Source organism: Octodon degus, unplaced genomic scaffold, assembly GCF_000260255.1.
Source record: "Octodon degus isolate 3935 unplaced genomic scaffold, OctDeg1.0 scaffold00145, whole genome shotgun sequence".
Classification (NCBI taxonomy): domain Eukaryota; kingdom Metazoa; phylum Chordata; class Mammalia; order Rodentia; family Octodontidae; genus Octodon; species Octodon degus.
Window position 1 is genome coordinate 6,400,613 of NW_004524721.1, and position 5,736 is coordinate 6,406,348.

Genomic DNA, 5,736 nt, shown 5'->3' on the forward strand with positions numbered 1-5,736 from the left:
AGAGACAGAGACAGGGAGACAGGGAGGCAGGGAGGCAGGGAGGCAGGGAGGCAGAGAGACAGAGAGACAGAGAGGACAAGACAAGAGACAGAGACAGAGACAGAGACAGAGACAGAGACAGAGACAGAGACAGAGACAGAGACTGAATGGCAACTCAAAAGCAAGTCCTTAAGCACTGCCTGGGCAGGAGTGCTGAGAAAGTCAGGAAGGCTGGAGACTCCTCAGAGTTCCAAAGGGCTTCCTTGCTAGGCCCGGCAGACCTTCTGGAGGCGGGGGTTGGGGCAGGCACCAGATGGGCCTGGAGTGGAAAATGGGAATCTAAAGAAGTCACCCACACAGCATGCTTTGCACACAGACCATGTAGGAGCTGCCAAAGCTAGCTTCTGTGCCACACTTGAGTCACCTACAATACCGGCTGACCCACAGAAAACATTAGGGGCCTTACATCATTCAAAGTCTTCTTTTTTTAATGTTTTATTTATTTGGTACAGCGGCTCGCAACACAGCTCAGACTCATAGTGATCCTCCTGTCTCAGCCTCCCCAGCACTGGGACTACAGGGGTGTGCCACCACACCTGGTTTTGGTGGCCGGCATGGCATGCAATACCAGGGATCAAACCTGGGTTCTTGTGCTCACCAGGTAGGTGCTTAGACCACTGAGCTATCTCCCCAGCCTCTGGATTTACACTTTTGGAAGTTGTGGGTGCTGGGGATAAACTCAGGGTCTTGTTGCTGCTAAATACGCCCACAGCACACTCCACCTCCCCTGAGAATCATCCCCAGGTCAAGATTAGGCAGGCCGCAGACTGTTAGGGAAGATATCTCTTACTTGTTTTGAATGACTTTGGTTATCCATCTCTAAGATGGCACTTTCTAAATTGTTCATAAGGAGTTGGTTGTTTTATCCTCTGTATAGCCCCTCTGGGTGTCCCGTGGCAGCCAGAGCGCTGTGTGTTTAAACTATAACATGACCCTGCTGCATGCACAGCAAGCGTGCATTTCCCAGCCCTCTCAATGTCATCAGGGCCTTGTACTAATCCTGGTCAACCCTTGTACCAATCCTGGCAGAGATGATGTGAGCACTTCAGCCTGGCCCCTAGGCCTCCTGAGGAATCCTCCTTGCTCTCTTGTTACCCTTGGCCAGCTGAATCCAAAGAACTAAGAGGGAGTCCATGATGCAGAAAGTACAGCAAAGAGATAATGGGATGCTGGGTGGCCACCTGCAAGGTTCACCAAGCTAGGAAGAAATCAACCTCCATCACAGAAGGTCACCAAGATCAGAGAGCTGATAAGCAGTGAGCCTCTCAGACCCATACACACATAGTCTGTTGGAGGCTGTAGGGTCCCTGTTTTCCAGCTTCCTCATTAATATTATTAGAATCATTACTACATGCAGATCGGCACAGAAATCACAACTGATCCAGGCCATCACCTTCCTCCCAAGAGCCTTCAAAACTGAAGCGCATGATGGATGATAAGGGTTTCTGATTTAGACCTCAGATAAAATAGAGACAGCCCTTCCCCTAGCCCCAAAGCATTCTTGTGCCAACTGTTGATCAATTGGTTGATTTATTCATTCACTCACACAAGTATTTATTCAGTGCCTATTCTGTACAACAAAAGGGAGTTAGAAGATGGAGTGGTGACACAGTGATCAACAGAGACTTAATTCCCTTCCCTCGTAGAGGAGTCAACATAATTAGGGAGACAGACAACAAACAATGTGCAATCTAAGTGTCACACAACGATAAGTGCTTTGAAGAACAAACAAGATAAGGGAATAGAAGCTGATGGGATATTTTAGAAAGACTTCCGGGCACAGGCATGGCACAGGCATCAGGCTGCCAGCAGGGATGGGAGAAGCAAGCAGGCAGACTGACCACCTGCACTCAGGCTTCCTGACCGCACGCGGGGTGAAAGCAACAGCAGACACTGCGGCCTGTAGTGAGCAGAGAATGAATGTCCCCTGAGACCACACCAAGGGACCCATGGCCTTCAAGCTGTACCCATAGCTGAACACGGTACAGCTAGATAGAGATGCCACTGATTAATAAGTGCCGATTCTGGAAAATGCACTATGTAGTACATTTTCACATTGGCATTTACCTACTAGCCATGGAACCTTCATTGACTGGAGCTATTCTTGGGGTGACCGTATGCCCCACTTTGCCTGAACAATACTGGGTTACAACTGTTGCCCAGGGAAACTACTTGTAGTGTTCTCAAAAGTATCTGCATTTGTACAATAAGCTTCTCCATCACCTAAGGGATCAGATGACGCAAAGTCCCTGCACTAGACTACTTAGCCTGTAGCCAGGGACATGTGCTATTATACATGAGAGGAACCTCAGAAGGTGCCTCCTCGGGGCTGGAGAGATGGCTCAGTGGTCTAAAGCACCTACTTGGAACAAGCTTGGCAAAGCTACAGGGACCGCGGTTCAATCCCCCAGCACCACATGCCAGCCAGCCCCGCCCCCAGGTGGGCTGAGCTGGCCACACACACACACACAAAAGGAATAAATAAATAAATAAATAAATAAAAAGGTGTCTCCTGGCAGCATTTGAGCTGACCAGAACTGGAGAGGAAGTCACACTCTTTCACACTGCTGCATTCACCTAGAACAGAGGAGAACCTTGAAAATCTAACTTGGACTCTTACTTTGGCAATCTTTTCATTCAACTTTTCCAAAATTCCAGCTCTCTAAATGCTGGAGTGCTGGGAGCCATCCCGCAAACCAGTTGTCCCGCACGTAGAGCAATCACAAGATACCTCTCATGGCCCCCACTGTCCACTCCAGTCAGTGCTGTCCAAATACAATTAGGATATCTCTCAGGATGTGGAATAAACTTGTCATTCGTAGCTCAGCCAGTAAAGTTCTACTCCCCCACCCCACACCATAAGCCCCCCACCTCTAGCCCTCTTAAATGCTTTCTTTCTTTCTTTCTTTCTTTTTTTTTTTTTTTTTGGTGGAACTGGGGATTGAACTCAGGCCCTTGTGCTTGCCAGGGAAGCGCTTATTCCACTGAGCCATCTCCCTGGCCTCTTAAATGCTTTTGCATTTAGGCAAATGGTGACTCCATTCTTCCAGCTACGCACGCCGCCGACATCTCTGAAGACTGCTTGACCCCTCTTCTCTTGCAAACCACATCCAATCTTTTAGCAAATTCTTTTGGCTTTCCCTTCAGTATACATCTGGAATCTGTCTTCTTATCACCACCTGCTTATCATCAGCTGGCCCAAATGAGCACTGTCTCTTGTCCAATTTACTTCTGAATCCTCCAAATGGGTACCCTGCCCGTCCCCCAACCCCATCTGGGTTATGCTGGGTACAGCATCTGGTATTACCTTCTACTTATATTTGTTTATTTATGTTTTGGTACTAGAGATTGAATGAATTGAACACATTGAACTTTATCCCCAGCAAATTTTATTCTTTATTTTGATTCAGAGTCTCAGTAGGTCACTAAATTGTCGAGGCTGGATTCCTTTTTTTTTTTTTTTTTTTCCAGGCTGGATTCAAACTTGTGACTCTCCTGTCCTGCCCTCCCAGAATGCTGGGATTATAGGCATGCACCACAAATCCTGGCAATATTACCTTTCAAAAGACAAAACCAGAGTTCAGGGAGATAGCTCCACAGTCTAAACACCTGCCTGGCAAGCGCAAGGACCCAGGTTCGATCCCCAGTACTACATGCCATGTAGGCCCCTGCACCCCAGGTGTGCGTGCCAGCTCCAAAACTGGGTGTGGTGCACACCTGTAATCGTAGTGCTGGGGAGGCTGAGAAAGGAAGATCACTAAGTCTGAGCTGCATTGTGAGACTCTGTGTCAAGTAAATAAATAAATAAATAATATTTTGAAAAAAGACAAGCCCAACTTTCTAGCAGCTCCTCATCTCTTTCAAAATAAAACCAAGTCTTTACTATAGTTTCACAGGTCCTGCACGAACGCCTGGGATTACCTCAGCCTTTCCTCCCTGCTTCTCTTATCCTCGCACTGATGTCTGCACAGGCTGGACACCCCAAGGAAGCTGTCCCTGCTAGCCCCCCTTAGCTTCAACCCCACCCCCTACTCCTTATTTCCCTGCAGCCTTATTTCTAGCTAACAGGGTTGTTAGATAAAATATAGGATGCCCCCACTAAATTTGAATATTGAATATACAATGAATAATTTTTGGTACATGTGTATCCCATGCAATATTTGGAACATATTTATTCTTTTAAAAATCACTAAATTTTTTAAACTGGTTCTGCGAATCTGTGGCTTTATGTGCTACTTTTGGCAAATCTGCCATCTAACGTGTACTGTATGCATCTCATTTATTCCTATCTGTCTGTCCGTTGCGCCATCCCACCTCAGCTTGGCCCTTAAAATAAACTCAACATAGGCAAGTGTTTTTCACTCTGTTTTCTTCAGTGACCACCGTCCACTTGTTAATATTTGTCGGGTGAATGAGCAAGTGAAGTGCAGCCTCTGACACACTGTGAGTTGCTCCAATTGTTTGAGTTACTTTAAATCTTTGCCTTTCTCACTGCCCCCTCTGGGCTTGGGTGCTGGCTTCCAGGACAGCCCCGGAGGGTGGATTCCTCCAGTGACAGCAGCCCAGCAAAGGACAGGGGCAGTGCGCTGGGGGTGGGGGCTTATCTCTGGCTGAACTCCCCTGACCCTGAGGCCCCCAATGAGGGCTCTGCCTCGAGGCACACAGACGCCAGTCTGACCGGTTAGGACTCACAGATTCCTCCCCAGCTTAAGGTTTCCAGAACTTCACTGGGGTATTTCTCTCTCTTAATTGTATTTTCTTCTGTCTGGCTTAGTTATGCTGGATGAGTCATGTGCTACTTCCCTTTTGCATTTTAAAAGACACACACCTTTTCCCTTGGGCACAAGCCCGCTCCCACGCATAGCGCACTGCTTTCTCTCCTGTCTTTACCAACTGGCCCTTGAGTGAACCTGGCCACCCGTGGGACGGGGTGCCTGGACCTGCGCGGCCTAGGACCCTGCTGCCTCCAGGGTACCCTGGGACTGGCTTGGGCATCTCAGTCGCCAGACCCTGGGAAGTAGGTGTCCTCCTGCCACCCCACCTCCCTGCAAAACTTCTTTGGAACTCAAGCTTCTGGAAATTCCCTACGGAAAAGACAAGTCTATTGTAAACACACAAGGAAAAGGAAACTGCCCAGAGAACTTGTACCAAAAAGGCCTTAACAACTCCCAAGTTTTGCATTTTTGCATTAAAACAAAAGGAAGATTCAGCGTCCAATTTTTTATTCAGAGGTACAATCACGCCCTTGCCGATCTGATCTGCGAAGTAAAACATCCCCAAACTCTAGGCTCTAACTCTCAAAGCTGCAAAACTTCGCCTCGCACACGCACTGCCTCATGGGATCCCCCAACCAATGAATGGAAACGCTGCTCGCCGCAGGCGGCTTTGCCACAACAGCCCCTTCCGCGATCGCGCGGGGAAGTTCCCCAGGCGGAGCGTGGCGAGGCTCTGTCCCCACCGGGCGCTGGCGCACCCCGCCCGCTCACGCGCCGTACCCGGGCGTCCCCCACCTTCCCTCGGGACTCAGAATCAGTCCTCCCCGGCACCGCGGCGCCCCGCCGTGTGGAAGCGCACCCCCATCCGCCGAGCAGCGGGCTCCCCTCCGCCCCGCGCCCCTTCGAGTCCGCACAGAGCCGCGGCGGAGGCCGTGCGCCCGGCCGGCTGCGGGCTACCCCGCTACTCACCGCGCGTCCGCCC

The 5,736-nt window shown here is 49.6% G+C and overlaps 1 protein-coding gene across 7 annotated transcripts in view; it reads right to left on the reverse strand.

The window, feature by feature from the left end:
* The window catches only part of Kiaa1217 (KIAA1217 ortholog), a 326,909-nt gene extending 321,179 nt beyond the window's left edge, over nt 1–5,730 (reverse strand). For all 7 annotated transcript variants that reach the window (XM_023701997.1, XM_004641889.2, XM_004641888.2 and 4 more), the window contains exon 1: nt 5,724–5,730. The gene's annotated coding sequence lies outside the window, so the exon portion shown is untranslated. The remainder of the gene's footprint in view (nt 1–5,723) is intronic.
* Nucleotides 5,731–5,736: the final 6 nt, after the last annotated feature.